The following is a 3301-nucleotide window of genomic DNA, read 5'->3' as shown; positions in this document are numbered from 1 at the left end:
CCTTTTTTTTTTTTTTTTTTACACAAGAATTGCCAAAAACTGTGTTGTGTTTTTTTTTTCCAAAAAAAAGGGCTTTGTAATATGGTGTTGTGTGTTTTTTTAAACTATTTTACTGTATTTGGTGAATGAGTAGGGGTAAAAATGTCCCCTTACTCATTCACGAGGGGGGGAGCGGCATCTGGCCCCCTTCCTATAACCCCCCCCCCTTTCCCCCTGCTGGGATCAAGGGTCTGGCATGAATTGGCAAGTGGACACTTGTTTTTTGTAATTATTTTAACGTTTAACAACATAAATTCATTCCGAATGATATTCTGAAAAAATTTCGAATACGTTCGGATTCGTTTGATTCGGAAATTCAGATGCATCCGAATATCCGAATATGCCAATATTCATCCAAATTTCAATTCGCAGAAAAAAGAATCACACATGCCTACACACACATGGAACAGACGTTCATAGTGTTCCATGTGTGCTGCAGTGCATACATAGGTGTGTATAGTTTCCCTTTCCATTAACGCCTAGACTTCAATGAATAGTTGGGGACCAGTCACATAGGAAATAATTAATTTATAGTTTTTTTTAGTTTTTGACACTGGAGAGGGATTAGATCATCTGTCAGGCTTTTATTGCTGTCTGTGTCCCTGTGTGAAAAAAAATGCCAATTGTTTATAATACACAGGGGGGAATTTATCATAGTAAATGCGAGTGTTTGAACTTGCACGGAATATATTTGACGCACTTTGTGCCAGATTTATGATGCTAGTGTAATGTTGTTGATAAATGAGGTTTAATAGACTCCAGGAAAGAAGACTCATAACTCCAGGCAAAAAGCTTATCTGTCGCCTCTTGAAGAAGTGGTCATGGGGACTTCTTAAGTTGCGATTGTTTTGTTAGGTGATGCTCCAGTTGCAGACAGCCGCAGAACAAGTGCAGATGAAAACAGGAGCAAAACACACACAATTGGAAAAGTAGTGCAAGTTCTGGTCAAAACAATAACAAGAAATCTCCTGCACTGCATACAGCCTATAGACCTTCACAGAGAATTGGTGCTCAAAGTGACAACATGGATGGCGCCGTGTCAGATACAGTCCATAGTAGAAGTCACCAGCACTCGAACATACGTGCAAGAAGTATAAGCACTTTTTATTAAATTGTCAAATGTGTCAAACAGCCAATGCTTTGGTGTCACGCAGGGTCACTTCTTCTGGGCGACATTGTGACAACCATAAGTATGCAACTTCAGCTTTTATATAGAAAGACCACAAAAGATACACCACAGAACCTCTCCATGACGTCACAATGACGTCAAATCCATCTGGTGAAAACAGACGCACATGTTAAAAGACAGATATGCACATAAAAAAATTATCTAAGAGGCTAAAACTGTCGCAATTGCTTTAATAAATTCCCCCTTCCCCTCACAGTGCTTTAGTAAACGAAGGGGTCTATTCACAAAGCTGCCGAGGGCAGCCGAGTGAATGACCGATCAGAAGTGAAGTGAGCCGAACACTGTTCGGCTATTCACTTCAGGCTGGTACGGCTGATGTCAGCCGTATATCGGCTGAAATCAGCCGTACATCGGCTTGCTTCGTGTGGCTTCGGATCAGCCGAACATGCTGAGCATGTTCGGCTGATCCGAAGCCACACGAAGCAAGCCGATGTACGGCTGATTTCAGCCGATATACGGCTGACATCAGCCGTACATCGGCTTGCTTCGTGTGGCTTCGGATCAGCCGAACATGCTGAGCATGTTCGGCTGATCCGAAGCCACACGAAGCAAGCCGATGTACGGCTGATTTCAGCCGATATACGGCTGACATCAGCCGTACATCGGCTTGCTTCGTGTGGCTTCGGATCAGCCGAACATGCTGAGCATGTTCGGCTGATCCGAAGCCACACGAAGCAAGCCGATGTACGGCTGATTTCAGCCGATATACGGCTGACATCAGCCGTACATCGGCTTGCTTCGTGTGGCTTCGGATCAGCCGAACATGCTGAGCATGTTCGGCTGATCCGAAGCCACACGAAGCAAGCCGATGTACGGCTGATTTCAGCCGATATACGGCTGACATCAGCCGTACATCGGCTTGCTTCGTGTGGCTTCGGATCAGCCGAACATGCTGAGCATGTTCGGCTGATCCGAAGCCACACGAAGCAAGCCGATGTACGGCTGATTTCAGCCGATATACGGCTGACATCAGCCGTACATCGGCTTGCTTCGTGTGGCTTCGGATCAGCCGAACATGCTGAGCATGTTCGGCTGATCCGAAGCCACACGAAGCAAGCCGATGTACGGCTGATTTCAGCCGATATACGGCTGACATCAGCCGTACATCGGCTTGCTTCGTGTGGCTTCGGATCAGCCGAACATGCTGAGCATGTTCGGCTGATCCGAAGCCACACGAAGCAAGCCGATGTACGGCTGATTTCAGCCGATATACGGCTGACATCAGCCGTACATCGGCTTGCTTCGTGTGGCTTCGGATCAGCCGAACATGCTGAGCATGTTCGGCTGATCCGAAGCCACACGAAGCAAGCCGATGTACGGCTGATTTCAGCCGATATACGGCTGACATCAGCCGTACCAGCCTGAAGTGAATAGCCGAACAGTGTTCGGCTCACTTCACTTCTGATCGGTCATTCACTCGGCTGCCCTCGGCAGCTTTGTGAATAGACCCCTAAATGTCATTCAGTTAGGGTTTACATCTATTCTAATTAAATGGCATTTTAGTAAGTGATTTACTTGATCCATTCGCAATCCTTGTCCCCTCGAAGGAGCTCACAATCTAATATCACTACAGCACTCAAGGGGCCATTCAAAGGGATGGCAAATAACCTACAAGCATGTTTCTGGATTGTGGGAGAAATTCAATGCACACACACAAGGAGGAGGGAGGCGGGAGGCCGCGCTTGTCGGTGGATCCAGGGATGAGGTGAGCATTAAATAAAAAAAAATATTGGTTTATTTTATGTTCCCGGGGACATAATTTGTCAGGGGACGGTCTCCTGAATCCTGGGACTGTGCCCAGAAATCAGGGATGAATGTAGGGCTGCAACAACGAATCGACTAAGTCGATTATAATGGATGATTGAAAAAGTTGTCAACATTATTAATCATCGATTAATCTGCTTTCGATTAATTGTCCCTGTTCACGGCTTCACACACGCCGCGTGCCGCACCTCCTCCCCGCCTCACGCTTGCCACTGCCAGACCTCCCCACCCACATCCACGCTCCACACGCCGGACCTCCTCCCCGCCTCACGCTTGCTGCTGTCAGACCCGCCCACCCGCATCCACGCT

The sequence above is a fragment of the Nanorana parkeri genome, unplaced genomic scaffold (assembly GCF_000935625.1).
Source record: "Nanorana parkeri isolate BGI_ZX_2015 unplaced genomic scaffold, ASM93562v1 scaffold587, whole genome shotgun sequence".
NCBI lineage: Eukaryota > Metazoa > Chordata > Amphibia > Anura > Dicroglossidae > Nanorana > Nanorana parkeri.
Note: the sequence above shows the minus strand (reverse complement) of the source record.